This window comes from Cucurbita moschata, unplaced genomic scaffold, assembly GCF_002738365.1.
Source record: "Cucurbita moschata cultivar Rifu unplaced genomic scaffold, Cmos_1.0 Cmo_Scf00073, whole genome shotgun sequence".
Taxonomy (NCBI): Eukaryota; Viridiplantae; Streptophyta; class Magnoliopsida; order Cucurbitales; family Cucurbitaceae; genus Cucurbita; species Cucurbita moschata.
In genome coordinates, this window is record NW_019268589.1 from 5371 (window position 1) to 27477 (window position 22107).

At 39.9% G+C, this 22107-nt stretch overlaps 4 non-coding genes across 4 annotated transcripts; 1 reads left to right on the top strand and 3 right to left on the bottom strand.

Moving 5' to 3' along the window:
• Nucleotides 1–4719: 4719 nt before the first annotated feature.
• TRNAN-GUU lies at nt 4720–4793 on the bottom strand. The gene has a single exon. It is a non-coding gene; the product is annotated as a tRNA-Asn (tRNA).
• Nucleotides 4794–11230: 6437 nt separating this feature from the next.
• Nucleotides 11231–11304, bottom strand: TRNAK-CUU. Its single transcript has one exon. It is a non-coding gene; the product is annotated as a tRNA-Lys (tRNA).
• A 2906-nt stretch (nt 11305–14210) lies between these two features.
• Nucleotides 14211–14294, top strand: TRNAL-CAA. Its single transcript has one exon. It is a non-coding gene; the product is annotated as a tRNA-Leu (tRNA).
• A 583-nt stretch (nt 14295–14877) lies between these two features.
• On the bottom strand, nt 14878–14951 carry TRNAN-GUU. Its single transcript has one exon. It is a non-coding gene; the product is annotated as a tRNA-Asn (tRNA).
• Between the last annotated feature and the right edge of the window lie 7156 nt (nt 14952–22107).

Genomic DNA, 22107 nt, shown 5'->3' on the forward strand with positions numbered 1-22107 from the left:
AATAGTTTTACCTAATAGATTCTGAACCTCAGTCTTATACTCTCTGAATTTTTCAAGAGCTTCGGACTTGTGATGCATTAGGTAAAGATAGTCATACCTTGAATAATCATCAATAAAACTGATGAAATATTCATACCCTCCTCGTGCTTTGACATTCATTGGACCACAGAGATCTGTATGCACGAGTTCTAAGGTTTCTTTGGCTCTATAACGTTTTTCGCAAAATGATCGTTTAGTCATTTTACCCTCAAGACAAGACTCACATGGAGGTAAAGAATTGTCTTCTAACTTATTTAGAAGTCCTCTTTTAACCAATCTCTCAATCCTATTGAGATTAATGTGGCCTAGTCTTAAGTGCCAAAGATAGGTATTAGGAGAAATCTTTTGTCGTTTATTTTGAGTTTCAGCTGTTTTAAACATCTCAGTATTTAAAATAGCTTTTGTTTCGCTCGGTTTTAACATATATAAGTTGTTTTCTAGTTTTGCAGAACAAATATGTATACCTCTTTTGCAAATGAACACTTCATTGATTTCAAAAGATACTTTATACAATTGTTCTAATAAATAAGAGATAGATATTAGATTTCTTTTCATTTCAGGAACAAAAAGTGCATTATCTAATATAATGAATCTATAGTAAAGAGTGTTGATAGTTATATATAGTAAATAGTTATATGTGGTAAAACTATATATAGTAAACTAAACTAAACTATATAAATATATTAGTCAGAGTCTTGCATTTTCTTGTAGATCGAGTGTGTGCGTTGTCGTGCGATCCTAACAACTGGTATCAGAGCTAGGCGAAATTTGCCACGATCTGTGAAGATGGAAAGTTCAAAGATTGGAATTGATAAGTTCGATAGATCCGATTATTTTTACCAGAAAGATCTTCACGAACCCCTGTTGGGGGTAAAGCATGATATCATGAACACGAAGCGATCTGATTTCGGTTTATGGAAGATGGAGATTGAAGATTATTTCTACTAGAAAGATCTTCATGAACCCTTGTTGGGGTAAAGCATGATATCATGAACACGAAGCGATCTGATTTTGGTTTATGGAAGATGGAGATTGAAGATTATTTTTACCAAAAAGATCTTCACGAACCCCTGTTGGGGTAACATGAACACGAAGCAGTGGTGGAATGTATTGTCGTGCGATCCTAACAACTAGTAGTCTTGCATTTTATTTTAGATTGAGTGTGTGCGTTGCCATGCGATCCTAACATTTGGTATCACAGCTAGGCGAAATTTGCCACGATCTGTGAAGATGGAAAGTTCAAAGATTGGAATTGATCTTCACAAACTCCTGTGGTGGAAATGCGTTGCCATGTGATCCTAACAACTAGTATCAGAGCTAGGCGAAATTTTCCACGATCTGTGAAGATGGAAAGTTCAAAGATTGGAATTGATCTTCATGAACTCCTGTGGTGGAACGCGTTGGTGTGCGATCCTAACAACTGGTATCAGAGCTAGGCAAAATGAAGATGAAAAGTTCAAAGATTGGAATTGAGAAGCCACGATCTGTGAAGATTTATGGACGTTTTTTAATATATTCAAAGATTGGAATTGAGAAGTTCCATGATCCGATTTCCATAAAAATCTTCACGAATCAGTATGGAAATGAAGGAAGGTTTGAACCTGAACAATAGATAACGATTGCCATCACTAGTGAGAGTTTGAACCTCTGACCTTATGGTTAAGAGACACACACTCTAACCATTTGACCTATTCCAACCAGTTATTTAAAATTGTCCGAGCTCACCACTAGTAGATGTTGTCTGCTTTGGCTCGTTACGTATCGTCGTCAGCCTCACGATTTTAAAACGCACCTACTATAGAGAGGTTTTCCAGATTCCTCGCTGGCAGTCTACTAGGGAGAGATCTCCACACCCTTATAAGAAATTTTTCATCTTCTCTCCAATCGATCTGGAATCTCACAATCCACCCCCTTGGGGGCCAGCGTCTTCGCTGACACACCGCCTGATGACTAGCTATGATATCATTTGTAACATCTTAAGCCCACCGTTAGCAGATATTGTCCACTTTGGTGCATTACGTATCACCACCAGCCTCACGGTTTTAAAATGCGTCTACGAGGAAGATTTTTTCACACCCTTAAAAGAAATGCTTCCTCACCCTCTCCAATCGCTAGCAGATATCTTCCATTTTGCCCTGTTATGGATCGTCGTCAGCCTCACAGTTTTAAAATGCGTCTATTAGGGAGAGGTTTTCACACCCTTACAAGGAATGATTCATTCCCCTTTCCAACCAGTGTAGGATCTATTAAAAAGTAGTCAGGATGGCCGAGTAGTCAAAGGCGCCAGACTCAAGTTCTGGTCCTCGTAAGAAGCGTGGCTTCAAATTCCCCTTCTGACAAAATTCAGATTATTGTGTGTTAGTCTAATGGCTAGTGAAATTGAATAACATCTACTACTATCATGGTTGGGGGAGGGTTATATCATAAAATGATATGAACTTCTTTTGAGATCTTTTTTTTTTCCTTTTCGAATTTAATTACAATACATGGTGATGTTTCCATATAAATAATAAGCAAAAGAGAGTGAACAAAACAGTAAGGCTACTTACTTGGTTTGTTGGCCTTAGCGGGCATTTCTCTACTTTTAGATTTGCTAAGCTTTCGTTCCTCGAAGTTGCTCCAAAGGTTACCGGTTGTCGTTTCCTATTAGAGCGTTCATTTCATTTCATTAACATTTCACATTTATAATGTAGTTTAACTTGAATTCATGAAATAGTGCATCATACTGCCCTTATTTATCTTAATTATGGTCAAATCAGCTTCGGGAGGGTAAAAAACGTAGGGGTTGGTGTCATAATTGCGAAACTGAGCATTTTAAACGTAAGGAATACCCACAACAAAGCTGTGCTATGAAGCCGAGTCGTTCTTTTTGCTGCAAGTTGACGTGTGGCGCAATAAGAAGCTGATGCGTGTGCAGGCTAAATTGGGTCGTGGCACGGGTCAAGGGACGATTGCTGGGCTGCGACATGGGTGCTGGGCTATTGCAGGTGGGTCTTAGGTAATTGGCTTCGCCATCGACTGTCAGGTTTTGGGCTACAGACGTTGTGGGTTGGATGGGCAGACGTGGGATCTCGGGTGCTGGGCCACTGAGCTAGGCTGCAGACATTGGGTTGGCTTGGCTATTATAATTGTGCCGTGAGCGTGTGTTGGACTGAACAAATGGATTGGCAGTGGGTTGTAGGTTAGAGTCTGACCCAGATCCGGATTCGAATCTAGATTCGACGGATTCGTCTTCTTCGCCCGACTCAACGCGATTTTCTAGTTTTCATCTCTCTTCTCTCTGCTGCTATTTCTTGATGGTGTTAATACAACACAAGCGAAAGCAATTTGGATCTTAGACACTCTAAGTACATCGATTATAGTAAATTAGCTAGCATGTTCATAAGCATTAGAACTCAAAGATGGTGTTAATACAACACATGCAGAAGCAATTTGGATCTTAGGCACTCTAAGTACATCAATTATAGTAAATTAGTTATCATGTTCATAAGCATTAGAACTCAAAGGAGTTTGAGTACTAACCTTTTGTAGTTCAAATTTGTTTTTCCTCACGAACCGATTTCAAACCACTACTAGTATCTTTCCTACTATTCTTCGGCCTTAGAACGAGATTGTGGAATTCGGTGAGTGACTAAACTAGGAAGGGATTTAATATATGTGAAGAGAGAGTTTGTGATGGATTTTGTGAAGGTTTTTTTCCAAGAAGGTTTCATGTACCGTGACTCCATTTATAGAGTCATATTTAAATGCTCATGCAAATTTGAGATTACCAAATTTTGACACTCAAAATTCCACTCAAATTTGTTCGATTATGTGGCAAACATGCAAGTTTGGTTAAACCATATATTGACACTCACTCGTACATGGATTTTTACATTGAGTGAAGTCAACATATTGACTTTCTCCATTTTAATTCAACAATTAATTTAAATAATTAATTTCAAATTAAAGTAATATTAAAGGATTAATTAAACAATTTAATAAATATTTAACATTAATTCAAATGTCAACCGGAATCAATTCCAGCACATATTGATTATGAATCCCTATTCATAATTAAAATATTTAAATCTTATTTAAATATCTCCCATTCTCTGTTTTTCTTTAATTCCCAATTAAAACAAAAATGTGATTAAATATAGTGTATATATTTAGAGCATATTCCCTAATTTGAATTCGAACTCACTCGTCACACTGTTCTATGGTTTAGTCTAATATAAGCTAACAGGGGGACCTCTCTACTATCCCTAAAAGCGGGTAGGAGTGAATTCCATCTTGCACCCTATGTCCCCAGCTATTCACCTAGTCTTACCCATGAAATGGGAGGCTTATTGAGTCGGCGAACTCGAGAAACTCTCACTCATGTAAATCTAAGAATAATTCCAAATAAACAGGAGTTCATAGTAAACTCAGGATTAAGATCGAGTTACCTAGGTCACCGAATGAAAAAAAAAAGTTTCAATAGTAAACGACATTATAAAGTGAGTGATTTTCTTCATGGTCTGATCTTATGCAATGAGCATAGGACACCCGAACTCACATGTAAAATTTAGTGATCAAGTTGTTTATATTGTAAGGAACACTTAATTAGGATCTAGCAGCAAGGGTTTGAACCTCCGACCCCTTGTTGGGGGTAAAAGTTGGATACTCAGTAAATCGTAAGGAACACTTGATTGCCATCGCTAGAAGGAGGGTTTGAACCTACGACCTTGTGGTTAACAGCCACACGCTCTAACCAACTGAGCTATTCCAGCTAGTTGATTAAAATTTTCTGAGACAACTACTAGTAGATATTGTCTACTTTGGCTTGTTACGTATAACCATCAGCCTCACGGTTTATAAACGCATCTACTATGCAGAGGTTTTCCAGCGTCCTCGTTGGAAGTCTACTAGGGAGAGGTTTCCACACTCTTATAATAAATGTTTCATCTTCTCTCTAACCGATCTGGGATCTTACAATCCACCCCCTTGGGGGACCAGCGTCTTCGCTGGCACACTACCTGGTGACTAGTTATGATACCATTTGTAACAGCTCAAGACCATCGCTAGCGGATATTTTCCACTTTGGTGCATTACGTATCACCATCAGCCTCACGGTTTTAAAATGTGTCTACTAGGAAGATTATTCCACACCCTTAAAAGAAATGCGTCTATTAGAGAGAGGTTTCCACAACCATATAAGGAATGATTCATTCCCCTCCCCAACTGATATGGAATCTATTAAAAAGTTGTTATGATGGCTGAGTGGTCTAATGTGCTAGACTCAAGTTATGGTCCTCGTAAGAGGGCATGGGTTCAAATTCTCCTTTTGACACAATATAAATAATAAGCAAAAGAAAGTCAAGAAAAAAGCTAAACTATGATCATCATTTTAGCATACATCGTCACATCATAATCATCGCAAAACATCATCAAACGTCATCATATAACTCATACACATCATCATACATCATATATCAAAAATCATATTAATAAAGAATAAAGGACACGTGCCTAGTGTCTATCCTATAGTAAGCCTATTTACTTGGTTGGCCTTAGCCGACATTTCTTTACTTTCTGATTTGCTAAGCTTTCGTTCCTCAAAATTGCTCCAAACGTTACCGGTTGTCGTTAGTCGAGGGGTTCTTTTTACTATAAGTTGACGTGTGGCGCAATAAGGCACTGACCCTTGTGCAAGCTAAATTGGTTCAAGGGACGATTACTGGGTCGCGGCATAGATGCTGGGCTACAAACGTTGGGTTGGGTTAGCTATTATAATTCGGTCGTGAGCGTGTGTCGGACCGAACCAATGGATTGGCAATGGGTTGTGGGTTTTAGTTTGACCTAGATGATTCAGATCTAGACCCAACGGATTCGTCTTATTCGCCCGACTCAACGCGATTTACACACGTTATTCAAGCATATAAAGCTTACCCTCTAGTGTATGTTGGATCGTCGATGGTCTTTTTTGTGTCGTGAACCAAGCGTTTCAACGTCGAGTTTGGTCATTATAGGATATCAAGTAAAAGCTATAAAGGGAGGGGGGTTTGGAACCTCCGACCTTGTGGTAAGCCGCACGCTCTAACCAACTAGGCTATTCCAGCCAGTTATTTAAAATTGTCCGAACCCAACACTAGTAGATGATGTCTACTTTGGCTCGTTACGTATCGCCGTCAATCTCTCGATTTTAAAATGCACCCTACTATGGAGAGGTTTCCTAGCGTTCTCGATGGCAATCTACCAGGGAGAAATTTCCACACACCCTTGTTGGGGTCATTGTAGGTGTGAGTTCTAGGTTATGGAGTCTTCACGAACCCTTGTTGGAGGTAAAGCCACACACCCTTGTTGGGGGTAAAGCTAGATACCATGACCATGAAGCAATGGTAGCTCAAGGATCGACATGTCTTAGGATTTATCCGATTGACGCTATCCAAGAACGTGTTCAACATATTTATAGGGATTGTCAATATGCTTCAAATACCTTCCAACCTTGTGGTTAAGGGCCACACGCTCTAACCAATTGAGCTATTCCAGCCAGGTAATTAAAATTTTTCGAGCCCACAAGATGTTGTCTGCTTTGGCTCGTTACGTATAGTCGTCAGCTTCACAGTTTTGAAACGCATCTACTATGGAGAGGTTTACCAGTGTCCTCGTTGACAGTCTACTAGGGAGAGGTTTCCACTCTTATAAGAAATGTTTCATCTTCTCTCTAATCGATCTGGGATCTTACATTCCACCCCCTTGGGGGCCTAGCGTCTTCGCTGGCACACTGTTGGTGACTAGCTATGATACCATTTGTAATAGTTCAAGACCATCGCTAGCAGATATTGTCCACTTTGGCGCATTACGTATCACCATCAGCCTCACGGTTTCAAAATATGTCTACTAGGAAGATTATTCCACACCCTTAAAAGAAATGCTTCCTTACCCTCTCCAACCACTAGCAGATATCTTCCATTTTGGCCTGTTATGGATCGCCGTTAGTCTCAAAGTTTTAAAACACGTCTATGAGCGAAAGGTTTCCACGCCCTTATAAGGAATGGTTCATTCCCCTCTCCAACCAATGTGGGATCTATTAATTGGTAGTCAGGATGGCCGAGTGGTCTAAGGTGCCAAACTCAAGTTTTGGTCCTCGTGAGAGGGTATGGGTTCAAATCCCACTTTTGACACAATTCAAATTATTGTTAATAAGCATTTGTTAAAATGGATAACATGTACTACTACCACCATGGTTGGGGGGTGGTGTTTTTGTTTAAAAATATCTTTATTTAGCATCAAATGATATGAACTTATGAGATCTTTTACCTTTCGAATTTAATTACAATAAATGGTGATGTGAACTATGAGCATCATTTTAGCATGCATCGTCAATCAATACATCATACAATATATGTCCTACATTATATTAATAAAGCATAAAGGACACATGTCAGTGCAACTAGGCACGTTTTGTCATACATCAAACTTAGCCTATCCTATAGTAAGGTTACTTACTTGGTTGGCCTCAGCTGGCATTTCTCTACTTTCAAATTTGCTAAGTTTTCGTTCCTCGAAGTTGCTCCAAACGTTATCGGTGGGTTTCCTATCAGAGCGTTCATTTCATTAACATTTCACATTAGTGTAGTTTAACTTGAATTCATGAAATAGTGCATCATACTGCCCTTATCTATCTTACTTATGAATATTTCATATTTATAATGTAGTATAATTTGAATTCATGAAATAATGCATCATATTAACCTTATTTATCTTAATTATGGTCAAATCAGCTTTGGGAGGGTAAAAAACGTAGGGGTCGGTGTCATAATTCCAAAACTGAGCATTTTAAGCCTAAGGACTAGGCGCAGCCAAGCTGAGCTATGAAGCTGAGGGATTCTTTTTGCTGCAAGTTGACGTGTGGTGCAATAAGGCGCTGACGCGTGTGCAGGCTGGGTGCTGGGAGGTTGCCTGTAGGTCTTAAGTAATTTGGCTTTGCCATGGACTGTCAGGTTTTGGGCTGCAGGCGTTGCGGGTTGGATGGGCAGACGTGGGATCGCGGGTGATGGGCCGCTGAGCTAGGCTGTAGACGTTGGGTTGGGTTGGCTATTATAATTGGGTCGTGAGCGAGTGTTGGACCGAACCAATCGATTGGTAGTGGGTTGTGGGTTAGAGTCTGACCCAGATCTCGATTCGGATCTAGATCCGACGGATTCGTCTTCTTCACCTGACTCAGCGTGATTTTCTAGTTTTCATCTCTCTCCTCTCTGCGGCTATTTCTTGATGGTGTTAATATAACACATGCGGAAGTAATTTGGATCTTAGGCACTCTAAGTACGTCGATTATAGTAAATTAGCATGCATGTTCATAAGCATTAAAACTCAAGAAGTTTGAGTACTAAACTTCTGTAGTTCAAATTCTTTTTTCTTCATGAACCGGTTTCGAACCACCACTAGTGTCTTCTCTACTATTTTTCGGCGTTAGACCGGGATTGTGGAATCTGTTGAGTGACTAAACTTAGAAGGGATTTAGTATATGTGAAGAGAGAGTTATATTTGAATGCTCATGCAAATTTGAGATTACCAAATTTTTACATTCAAAATTCCACTCAAATTTGTTGGATATGTGACAAACATGAAGTTTGGTTAAACTATATATTGACACTCAATATTCCACTCAAACTAGGATTTTTCCATTATGTGAAGTCAACCTTTTGACTTTCTCCGTTTTAATTCAATAATTAATTTTAAATTAAAGTAATATTAAATTATTAATTAAACATTTTAATTAATATTTAACATTAATTCAAATGTCAATCCCAATCAATTCCAGCACATATTGATTATGAATCCCTATTCATAATTAAAATATTTAAATCTTATTTAAATATCTCAAATTCTCTCTTTTTGTTTAATTCGTAATTAAAATAAAAATGTGGTTAAATATATTATATATATTTAATGCGTATTCCCTAATTTGAATTCGAACACTTCGAACTCACTCGTCACATTGTTATATGGATTAGTCTGATATGAGCTAGCAGGGGGGACCTAATGAACCTATAGATCATAGGCTCCAACGATCCGAGATTAACCAGGTAAACTCATTAACCTTGTTAACCAACATTCGTTAACTACTAGGACACTCCACTATAGCCTAGTAGTTACACTCCCCTCACTATAGATATATCTCTATCCATTTGATATAACCATGATTAGTAAGTCGATCCTTCACAGGTTGTTTGTAACTAGAGATGAGTCAATTTACCGTATTACCCTTGAAGTTACTTCTTGTTCCTTATGTCCCACTGATCCTCTGATGAACAATTGGTTTGTGGTCCAACCAGTAAACCGAATCCCTTTTAGGCCAATGAGAGGGTGTGACCCCTTGTTCAAGACATGGAGTCAGTACTTAAGGGAACAACCTCTCTACTATCCCTAAAAGTGGGTAGGAGTGAATTTCATCTTGCACCCTATGTCCCCAGCTATTCACTTAGTCTTACCCCTGAAATTTGAGGCTTATTGAGTCGGCGAACTCGAGCCATTCTCACTCATAAAAATCTAAGGATAATTTCAAATAAACAAGAGTTCATAGTAAACTCAGGATTAAGATCGAGTTACCTAGGACATTGAATGAAAAAATAAGTATCAATAATAAACGACATTATAAAGTTAAAGTGATTTTCTTCATGGTGTTATCTTATGCAATACTCATTGCATAGGACGGCCCAACTCACATGTCCCACATGTACAATTTAGTGATCACATTGTTTATATCATATATAAAAGTGGGCCGCATCAATAGTGTCCCCAAGATAAGGTACTCAGCCTTATCCCTGTACTATAGATCATTTTGACTATATACTTGAACTTGATCCACTCTTATGTCTCTACGTATAGTTCAAGTAATCATACTATAGCCAGAGTGTTCTTAGTTTATTTGGTTTAGATTAATGATTGTAAAATTTACTTTATTCGATAACAATCTTTACTTAATAAACATCAATAATAATTTTATTGAAAATAGAATATGTTTTTGTTTACAAACTATGAGTTTTATGACATAAAACCCAACAGTTCTGATGTTCTTTCTCATCGTTTTCCTCCTGTAACTCTTTGTTGGACTGTATGCTTCTCTTTCACGAAGTCTCGTGGCTTGTAGATGCCTAAAATGACACCTCTATGAGCTTCTTAAAACCTAAAAATTGAATCTGGATTTCGACGACACACGACGTTATTCAAGTGTATAAAGCTTACCTCTCGTTTATGTGGGATCATCGGTGGTATTTTTGTGTCATGAACCAAGCGTTTCAACGTCGAGTTTGGTCATTGTAGGTGTGAGTTCTAGGTTATGGAGTGATAAGATAAGGAATCAATACAAGGGGAATAAGATTCGGATTACCTTGTTGATCGAATATCTCAAGACAAGAAGAACGCTTGATTGAGATTCGAATCACTCCACAAGCAAGATTGATCATGTCTAGCTTGAATGATTCTTGTTGATCAAATATCTCAAACACTTGTTTGAGATTCGAATCACTCCACAAGCAAGATTGATCATGTCGAGCTTGAATGATTCTACATGCAACCTAAACTACATAGAATTACAAAGAAACTTGGCCATTGGCTAAAGAAAGCACAAATGCTCCTTTTATATATATTTTCCAAATCTACCTTACAAATACAACATACATGGCTTTATAAGCCTCAAAATGAAACTATTAAAGGCATTCCAAAAGTTGTAACATTCATACTTAATGACCATAATTAGCCATTATGTAAATGTAACCTAAAGTAAATAAAATGTCTTAAAATACAATAACTCTAAATTACTCTAAATTGTAACCCACCAAAATTTGTAACATTCATACTTAATGACCATAATTAGCCAAAATGTCTTAAAAAATAATAACTCTAAATTACTCTAATCTCACATCTTCATTGAAGTATATTGTATGAATGATGTCTCTTGGTTCATATCATGGAGTCTACTGCTTATTTATAGCTTAGTTGACGATTATACATAGAAAAGCTATATATATGCTAAATGACATAAAGTGGGAAAGCTATATAATGGTAGATGGTTATGGAAGATTATCTAACCAAACATTTCTCAAGCGTATAAAGCTATATATATTGGTAGGAAGATTAGATTATCTTTACCATGACCATGAAGCAATGGAAGCTCAAGGATCGATTCGATTGACGCTATCTAGGAAGAACACTTGATTACCTTCACTAGAAGGAGGGTTTGAACCTCCGATCTTGTAATTAAGAGCCACACGCTCTAACCAACTGAGCTATTCTAGCCTGTTAATTAAAATTTTTCGAGCCCACCACTAGTAAATGTTGTCTACTTTGACTCGTTACGCATAGCCGTCAGCCTCACGGTTTTAAAATGTATCTACTATGGAGAGGTTTTCCAGCGTCCTCGTTGGTAGTCTACTAGGGAGAAGTTTCCACACTCTTATAAGAAATGTTTCATCTTCTCTCTAACCGATTTGGGATCTTACAATCCATTCTCTTGGGGGCCAGCGTCTTCGCTGGCACACTGCCTGGTGACTAACTATGATACCATTTATAACAGCTCAAGACCATCTAGAAAATTTGTCCACTTTGGCGCATTACGTATCACCATCCGCCTCACGGTTTTAAAATGTGTCTACTAGGAAGATTATTCCACACCCTTAAAAGAAATTCTTCCTTACCCTCTTCAACCACTAGCAGATATCTTCCATTTCGGCCTCTTATGGATCACCATCAACCTCAGTTTTAAAATGCGTCTATTAAGAGAGGTTTCCACACTCTTATAAGGAATGGTTCATTCCCCTCTCCAACCGACATAGGATCTATTAAAAAGTTGTAGAATGACGGAGTGTTCTAAGGTGCCAAAATCAAGTTTTGGTCCTTGTAAGAGGGCATGGGTTCAAATCCCACTTTTGTCACAATTAAAATTATTGTGTTACTCTAATGGGCTAGCAAAAATGGAAAACATCTACTTATTACCATGGTTGGGTTGTTATCATGAAATGATCAGAACTTTTTAGAAATCTTTTTACCTTTTCGAATTTAATTACAATAAATCGTGAGGTTGAGATATAAATAATAAGAAAAAGAAAGTCAAGAAAAAAGCTAAATTATGATCATCGTTTTAGCATACATCGTCAACACATCATAAAACGTCATCAAACGTAATCATATAACTCATACACATCATCATACATCATATGTCAAGCATCATATTAATAAAGAATAAAGGACACGTGTCAGTGCAACTAGGCACGTGTTGTCATACGTCAAACAATTGCCTACTCTATCCTATAGTAAGGCTATTTACTTGGTTGGCCTTCGCCGGCATTTCTCTACTTTCGGATTTGCTAAGCTTTCGTTCCTCGAAGTTTCTCCAAACATTACCGTTTGTCCTTTCCTATTATAGCGTTCATTTCATTTCATTAACATTTCACATTTATAATGTAGTTGAACTTGAATTCATGAAAAAGTGCATCATATTGGCCTTATTTATCTTAATTTTGGTCAAATTAGCTTCGAGAGGGTAAAAAATTGTAGGAGTCAATGTCAGAATAGGCAAACCGAGCGTTTTAAGCATAAGGACTATGCGCAGCCATGCTGAGTTGTGAAGCCGAGGGGTTGTTTTTGTTGTAAGTTGACGTGTGGCGCAATAAGGCGCTGACCCTTGTGCAGGCTAAATTGGGTCGACGTGCGGGTCAAGGGACGATTACTGGGTCGCGGCATGGGTGCTGGGCTATTGTAGATGGATCTTAGGTAATTGGGCTTCGCCATGGACTGTCAGGTTTTGGGCTACAGGCGTTGCGGGTTGGATGGGTAGACGTGGGATCGTGGGTGCTAGGCTGCTGAGCTAGGCTGCAAACATTGGGTTGGGTTGGCTATTATAATTGGGTCGTGAGTGTGTGTTGGACCGAACCAATGGATTGAAAGTGGGTTGTGGGTTTGAGTTTAACCGAGATCCGAATTCGGATCTAGATTCGATAGATTCGTCTTATTCGCCCGACTCAACGCGATTTTCTGGTTTTCATCTCTTTCCTCTCTATGGCTATTTCCAACATTCTTTCTCATCGTTTTCCTCCTCTAACTCTTTGTTGGACTCTCTACTTCTTTTTTACGAAGTCTTGTGGCTTGTAGATGCCAAAAACGACACATCTATGAGCTTCTTAAAAACTAAAAATTGAATCTGGATTTTGACGACACACGACGTTATTCAAGCATATATAAAGCTTACCTGTCGTGTATGTTGGATCGTCGATGGTGGGTTTGAGTTTAACCCAGATCCGGATTCGGGTCTAGATTCGACAGATTCGTCTTATTCGCCCGACTCATCTTTGTTGGACTCTCTACTGCCAAAAACGACACATCTATGAACTTCTTAAAAACTAAAAATTGAATCTGGATTTTGACGACACACGACGTTATTCAAGCACAACTAACTAAAGTTTACCTCTCGTGTATGTTGGATCGTCGATGGTCTTTTTTTGTGTCGTGAACCAAACGTTTCAACGTCGAGTTTGGTCATTATAGGTGTGAGTTTTGTAATAGTAGAAAGATATATCAAGTAAAGCTATAAAGGAAGGTTTGAACCTCCAACCTTGTGGTTAAGGTCACACGCTCTAACCAACTAAGCTATTCCAACCAATTATTTAAAGTTGTCCGAGCCCAGTACTAGTAGATGTTGTCTGCTTTGGCTCATTACTTATCGTCATAAGCCTCACGATTTTAAAACGCATCTACTATGGAGAGGTTTCCCAGCGTCCTTGATGGCAGTCTACTAAGAGAGGTTTCCACACGCTTATATGAAACGTTTCAACTTCTCTCCAACCGATTTGGAATCTCACAATCCACCCCTTTGGGGACCCAATGTCTTCGCTGGCACACCGCCTGTGACTAGCTCTAATACCATATTTCAAACCCACCATTAGCAAATATTGTCCACTTTGACGCATTACGTATCACCATCAGCCTCAAGGTATTAAAATGCGTTTACTAGGAAGATTTTTTCACACCCTTAAAAGAAATGCTTCCTCACCCTCTCCAACTGCTAGCATATATCTTCCTTTTTGGCCTGTTTTGGATTGTCGTCAGCCTCACACTTTTAAAACACGTCTATTAGTGAGAGGTTTCTACACTCTTACAAGGAATGATTCATTCCCCTCTCCAACCAATGTGGGATTTATTAATAAGTTGTCAGGATGGCCAAGTGGTCTAAGGTGCCAAACTCAAGTTTTGGTCCTCGTGAGAGGGCGTGGGTTCAAATCCCGCTTTTGACAAATAGATTGGCTATTACAATTGGGTTGTGTTGTGTCAAACTAATGGATCTTTGTCTCTTTCTCATCGTTTTCCTCCTTTAACTCTTTGTTGGACTCACTGTTTCTTTCTTGCATTTTCTTACTACTGTGTGTGTAGTGTGATCCTAACAAGGTGAAATTCACCACCATCAAGATGGAAAGGATCCGAGGTCTTCACGAACCAACCACTGTTTGGGGTAAAACATAATACTGCACCACCATCAAGATGGAAAGGATCCGAGGTCTTCACGAACCAACCACTGTTTGGGGTAAAACATAATACCACACCACCATCAAGATGGAAAGGATCCGAGGTCTTCACGAACCAACCACTGTTTGGGGTAAAACATAATACCATGACCATAAAACAGCGGAAGCACAAGGCATCTTCTTTGCAAAATTTACCACGATGACAAGATTTCAGTTTATGGAAGATGGAGATTGAAGCAGGCTATCAGGAATGTGGTGTTCAACATCTTATAACACAATTCAAGGGTTATGATTCAATATAATATGTAAGACAATAATATTATCAAGACACTCATAAAGAACAAATGATCACCAACGCTAAAAGGAGGGTTTGAACCTCCAACCTTGTGGTTAACAGCCACACGCTCTAACCAACTGAGCTATTCCAACCAATAATTTAAAATTCTTCGAGTCCAGCACTAGTAGATGTTGTTTGCTTTGGCACGTTACGTATCGTCGTCAGCCTCATGGTTCTAAAACGCATCTACTATGGAGAGGTTTCCCAGGTCCTTGTTGGCAGTCTACTAGGGAGAGGTTTCCACACACTTGTAAGAAATGTTTCATCTTCTCTTGAACCGATCTGGAATCTCACAATCCACCCCCTTGGGGGCCCAGCGTCTTCGCTGGCATATCGCCAGGTGACTATCTCTGATATCATATCTCAAGCCCACCATTAGCAGATATTGTCCACTTTGGTGCATTACGTATCACCACTAGCCTCACGGTTTTAAAATGCGTCTACTAGGAAGATTTTCCCACACCCTTAAAAGAAATGCTTCCTCACCCTCTCCAATCGCTAGCAGATATCTTCCATTTTGGCCAGTTATGGATCGTCGTCAGACTCATAGTTTTAAAACACGTTTATTAGTGAGAGGTTTCCACGCCCTTATAAGGAATGGTTCATTCCCCTCTCCAATCAATGTGGGATCTATTAGTAAGTAGTTAGGATGGTTGAGTGGTCTAAGGCACCTGACTTAAGTTTTGGTCCACGTGAGAGGGTGTGGGTTCAAATCCCACTTTTGATACAATACAAATTATTGTGTATTAGTCTAGTGGCTAGGGAAGAAAATGAATGACTTTCACCGTTAACCATGGTTGGGTTGGGTTGGGTTATATCATTAAATAAATGTGCACTTCTTAGATCTTATTTTTACCTTTAATTTAGTTACAATAAATGGTGAGACTTTTACGTTAACCATGGTTGGGTTGGGTTATATCATTAAATGAAATGTGAACTTCTTAAATCTTCTTTTTACCTTTAATTTATTTACAATAAATGGTGATGTTTAGAGATATAAATAATAAGCCAAAGAGAGTGAAGAAAAAAGCTAAACTATGATCATCTTTTTAGATTAATGATCGTAAAATTTACTTTATTCAATAACAATCTTTACTGAATAAACATCAATAATAACTTTATTGAAAATAGAATATGTTTTTGTTTACAAACTATGAGTTTTATGACATAAAACCAAACATTTCTATTGTTCTTTCTCATCGTTTTCCTCCTATAACTCTTTATTGGACTCTCTGCTTCTCTTTCACGAAGTCTCGTGGCTTGTAGATGCCTAAAATGACACATCTATGAGCTTCTTAAAACCTAAAAACTGAATCTGGATTCTGACGACACACGACGTTATTCAAGCGTATAAAGCTTACCTCTCGTGTATGTGGGATCATTCACACGCTCTAACCAACTGAGCTATTCCAGCCAATTATTTAAAGTATTCTGAGCCCACCACTAGTAGATGTTGTCTGCTTTGGCTCCTTACATATAGCCGTCAGCCTCATGGTTTTAAAACGCATCACTATGGAGAGGTTTCCCAGCGTCCTCGCTGACAGACTACTAGGGAGACGTTTCCACACCCTTATAAGAAATGTTTCATCTTCTCTCTAATCGATTTGGAATCTCACAATCCACCACCTTGGGGCCCAAAGTCTTCACTAGCACACCGCCTGGTGACTAGCTCTGATACCATATCTCAAGCCCACCGTTAGCAGATATTGTCCACTTTTGTGCATTACATATCACCACCAGCCTCACGGTTTTAAAATGCGTCTACTAAGAAGATTTTTTCACACCCTTAAAAGAAATGCTTCCTCACCCTCTCCAATCGCTAGTAGATATATTCCATTTTGGCCTGTTATGGATCGCCGTCAGCCTCACAGTCTAAAAACGCGTCTATTAGTGAGAGGTTTTCACACCATTATAACGAATGGTTCATTCCCCTCTTCAACCAATGTGGGACTTATTAAAATGTAGTCAGGATGGCCGAGTGGTCTAAGGCGCTAGACTCAAGTTCTAGTCCTCATGAGGTGGCGTGTGCTCCAAACATGCAAACAACCTTTGAATCAATGAGATGCTCTGATGAACATAAGGTGGCGTGTGCTCCAAACATGCAAACAACCTTTGAATCAATGAGATGCTCTGATGAACATAAGGTGGCGTGTGAATCAATGAGATGCTCTGATGAACATAAGGTGGCGTGTGCTCCAAACATGCAAACAACCTTTGAATCAATGAGATGCTCTGATGAACATAAGGTGGCGTGTGCTCCAAACATGCAAACAACCTTTGAATCAATGAGATGCCCTGATGAACATAAGGTGGCGTGTGCGACATATGTGTTACAAAGAGATGCAGTTCATAAGGTGGCGTGTGCGACACCTTGAAGTTGCTCCAAACGTGCAAACAACCCATAAGGTGGCGTGTGCGACATATGTGTTACAAAAAGATGCAGAGGTGTGGTGGTCGGATAATAAACACAGCATCAACCCGAGCGGAGGAATTACAACATGGGGAACCTTTAAGGGAAGCCTTTCTGAAATATTATTATTCAAAGAAACCCGTATTAACCCAGGCGGGGGAATTACAACGTGGGGAACCTTTAAAGGAAGCCTTTCTGAAATATTATTATCCAAAGAAACCCATATTAACCCGGGCGGGGGAATTACAACGTGGGGAATCTTTAAGGGAAGCCTTTCTGAAATATTATTATCCAAAGAAACCCGTATAAAGAAACAACAAGAGTTTAACCACTTAACCCAAGGTGGATCTCCAAAGAAACCCGTATAAAGAAACAACAAGAGTTACTTAACCCAAGGTGGATCTCCAAAGAACACTTAACCCACGGTGGATCTCCAAAGAACACTTAACCCAAGGTGGATCTCCAAAGAACACTTAACCCAAGGTGGATCTCCAAAGAAACCCGTATAAAGAAAAACTAAGAGTTTAACCACTTAACCCAAGGTGGATCTCCAAAGAAACCCGTATAAAGAAACAACAAGAGTCACTTAACCCAAGGTGGATCTCCAAAGAACACTTAACCCAAGGTGGATCTCCAAAGAAACCCGTATAAAGAAACAACAAGAGTCACTTAACCCAAGGTGGATCTCCAAAGAACACTTAACCCAAGGTGGATCTCCAAAGAAACCCGTATAAGGAAACAAGAGTCACTTAACCAAGGGTGGATCTCCAAAGAATACTTAACCCAAGGTGGATCTCCAAAGAAACCCGTATAAAGAAACAAAAAGAGTTTAACCACTTAACCCAAGGTGGATCAGTATGATCAGGACTTCATGAGATTGAGAAGGTCGTATAAAGAAACAACAAGAGTTTAACCACTTAACCCAAGGTGGATCTCCAAAGAAACCCGTATAAAGAAACAACAAGAGTTTAACCACTTAACCCAAGGTGGATCAGTATGATCAGGACTTCATGAGATTGAGAAGGTCGTATAAAGAAACAACAAGAGTTTAACCACTTAACCCAAGGTGGATCTCCAAAGAAACCCGTATAAAGAAACAACAAGAGTTTAACCACTCAACCCAAGGTGGATCAGTATGATCAGGACTTCATGAGATTGAGAAGGTCGTATAAAGAAACAACAAGAGTTTAACCACTTAACCCAAGGTGGATCTCCAAAGAAACCCGTATAAAGAAATAACAAGAGTTTAACCACTTAACCCAAGGTGGATCAGTATGATCAGGACTTCATGAGATTGAGAAGGTTTGCACCGTCATTAGCTGACACTGAAGAGAAACAGACAGAAAACCTATGAAGACTCGCCGCATGTTAGAGGCCTTTAACCCAAAAACCTATGAAGAGGCCCGAAGGACGGCCAAGGCCCTAGAGGAACCCCCCAGAGGAAAAGAAAACGGAGCCAACGGTTGTCACAGGGAGGAAACCCCCTATCGAGGTCGAAACCACAAAATTCCAACCACCCCTCCAGAGACCTCGATATCAGAGTAGGCCACCTGCTCCACCCCTAATAGCTCGATACCTAGCAATGGAGAAGCCTTTGTGCCATAACTGTGGAAAACAACATGTTGGGAGATGTTTGGCGGGGCTCAGGTATGTGTTATATCAGTGGTCATGCAAGTCATGTGGCCAGAACTTGCCTTACAAGGAGCTCGGAAAATCCAAGGGAACCCCTTAGAGGACCGGTCATCTAAGAGCCCACCATACAATCCTGCCCACAGACCAGGGCATATGCAACGACCAGTAAAGAGGCAGAAACACCTGGCACCGTGGTGGCAGGTATGCTTTCTATACTAGGACACTTTGCGTTGATATTTTTTTATTCTGGTTCTACCCATTCCTTTGTTGCTTTACCATTTGTTAAACAAGCAGGGTTCGTATAGAACCCTTAATGCATGTATTGTCGGTCGGTACCCAGCAGGGGTAGACTTAGTTACAAAAATAAAGTAAAGGACGGACAAGTGGTAATAGCTGGACAAACCATCCACGTAGACTTAAAGGTAGTAGATATGATGGACTTTGACGTCATACTAGGGATGGACTGGCTAGCCGAAAACTTTGCTAGCATAGACTGCCATAAGAAAGAGGTGATATTCACACCTCCCAACGGACTTACCTTTAAGTTTAAAGGAACCTCCACAGGTACCACCCCAAAAATAATATCGATGATGAAAGCGAGACGCCTGGTACAACAAGGGGGGTGGGCGTTTCTAGCCTGTGCAGTAAACACAAAAGGAAAGGAAAAACTCATAGATACAGTGTCCATAGTAAACAAAATTATGGATGTCTTCCTAGAGAACCTCTTAGGGATCCCTCCATCGTGGGAGGTAGACTTTGGAATATAACTGGAACCAGGAACGGGACCCATCTCTAAGGCCCCGTACCGCATGACACCAGCAGAATTAAAAGAACTTAAATCACAACTGCAAGACCTATTAGATAAAGGCTTCATTCGACCTAGCGTGTCCCCTTGGGGTGTGCCAGTGTTGTTTGTCAAAAAGAAAAACGGCTCAATGCGTTTATGCATTGATTATAAGGAATTGAACAAGAGGACGTAAAGAACGAATACCCGTTACCCCGTATTGAAGACCTATTTGACCAACTGCGAGGGGCAACAGTGTTTTCTAAAATAGATCTTCGATCAGGATATCATGAGATTAAGATTAAAAATGAAGACATACCAAAAATAGCCTTTCGAACCAGATATGACCACTGCGAGTTTGTGGTGATGTCTTTAGGTCTCACCAATGCCCCAGCGGTATTTATGGAATTAACGAACCGAGTATTTAAAGAGTGCTTAGACTCGTTTGTGATCGTGTTCATAGAAGACATCTTGATATACTCGAAAATGGACCTAGAACACCAAGAGCACCTTCGCAAAGCCTTAACTATTTTAAGGGAGAACAAGTTGTATGTCAAATTCTCCAAGTGCGAATTTTGGCTACGACAAGTTTCGTTTCTAGGGCACGTAGTAACTAAAGACGAAATTTTTGTGGACCCCAATAAGATAGAAGCTGTCACGAAGTGGAAACGCCCAACAACGATCACCGAGATACGAAGTTTCTTGGAATTGGCGGGTTACTATCGAAGGTTTGTCCAGGACTTCGCTAGAATAGCCACGCCTCTCACCCAATTGACAAAAAAAGGTGTACCTTTCGTTTGGGATGATACTTGTGAGGCCAGCTTTCAAGAGCTAAAACAAAGACTAGTATCCGCCCCAGTGCTCACAGTTCCAGAGAGTTCTGTGGGATACGTGATTTACAGTGATGCATCCAAAAAGGGGTTAGGTTGTGTACTGATGCAATATGGCAAGGTTGTTGTGTATGCGTCACGCCAACTAAAGGATTACGAGAAAAACTATCCTACACATGATTTGGAGCTGGCAGCAGTGGTGTTCGCGTTAAAAATTTGGTGACACTACCTCTATGGCGAAAAGACTCCAAAAGGCAATAGGTACCCGCCTCGACTTTAGCACCACCTTCCACCCATAAACGGATGGCCAAACGGAACGATTAAACCAAATCCTGGAAGACATGCTTCGGGCATGCGTTATGGATTTAATAGGGAGTTGGGACACTAAACTACACTTAATGGAATTCTCTTACAACAACAGCTTCCAAGCAACCATCGGGATGGCACCCTTTGAAGTGTTGTATGGAAAACAATGTAGATCCCCATTGTGCTGGGATGAAGTAGGAGAACGAGAACTTGTAGGACCCGAACTGGTCCGCATCACCAATGAGGCGAGACAGAAAATTANCACGTGCCTAGTTGCACTTGAAGTTGCTCCAAACGTGCAAACAACCTTTGAATCAATGAGATGCTCTGATGAACATAAGGTGGCGTGTGCTCAAAACGTGCAAACAACCTTTGAATCAATGAGATGCTCTGATGAACATAAGGTGGCGTGTGCTCAAAACGTGCAAACAACCTTTGAATCAATGAGATGCTCTGATGAACATAAGGTGGCGTGTGCTCCAAACATGCAAACAACCTTTGAATCAATGAGATGCTCTGATGAACATAAGGTGGCGTGTGAATCAATGAGATGCTCTGATGAACATAAGGTGGCGTGTGCTCCAAACATGCAAACAACCTTTGAATCAATGAGATGCCCTGATGAACATAAGGTGGCGTGTGCGACATATGTGTTACAAAGAGATGCAGTTCATAAGGTGGCGTGTGCGACACCTCGAAGTTGCTCCAAACGTGCAAACAACCCATAAGGTGGCGTGTGCGACATATGTGTTACAAAAAGATGCAGAGGTGTGGTGGTCGGATAATAAACACAGCATCAACCCGGGCGGAGGAATTACAACGTGGGGAACCTTTAAGGGAAGCCTTTCTGAAATATTATTATCCAAAGAAACCCGTATTAACCCGGGCGGGGGAATTACAACGTGGGGAACCTTTAAGGGAAGCCTTTCTGAAATATTATTATCCAAAGAAACCCATATTAACCCGGGCGGGGGAATTACAACGTGGGGAACCTTTAAGGGAAGCCTTTCTGAAATATTATTATCCAAAGAAACCCGTATAAAGAAACAACAAGAGTTACTTAACCCAAGGTGGATCTCCAAAGAACACTTAACCCACGGTGGATCTCCAAAGAACACTTAACCCAAGGTGGATCTCCAAAGAACACTGTGGATCTCCAAAGAACACTTAACCCAAGGTGGATCTCCAAAGAAACCCGTATAAAGAAACAACAAGAGTCACTTAACCCAAGGTGGATCTCCAAAGAACACTTAACCCAAGGTGGATCTCCAAAGAAACCCGTATAA